Raw genomic sequence first — 241 nt, forward strand, 5'->3', positions numbered from 1 at the left:
TAATAATGAATGATACGACAAAAATTAAAGTAAAATAAATGCGCAGAAAAAACACAACACCCCCTTGGGAATGCCCGGTACTGCTAGCACGAGGGTTAAACACGAGTGCCCCCGTATCGTCCCCGCGGGTCCCCTTCTTTACTCCCCCAAAAGATCCTATGCCACGTAAACCGTTTCCCCCCTTTGGGGGTTAATCCCCCTAAAAGTTAACAACCAAATCACCCCGGTTTTTGTTGGTCTT

Source organism: Penaeus monodon, chromosome 28, assembly GCF_015228065.2.
Source record: "Penaeus monodon isolate SGIC_2016 chromosome 28, NSTDA_Pmon_1, whole genome shotgun sequence".
Classification (NCBI taxonomy): Eukaryota; Metazoa; Arthropoda; class Malacostraca; order Decapoda; family Penaeidae; genus Penaeus; species Penaeus monodon.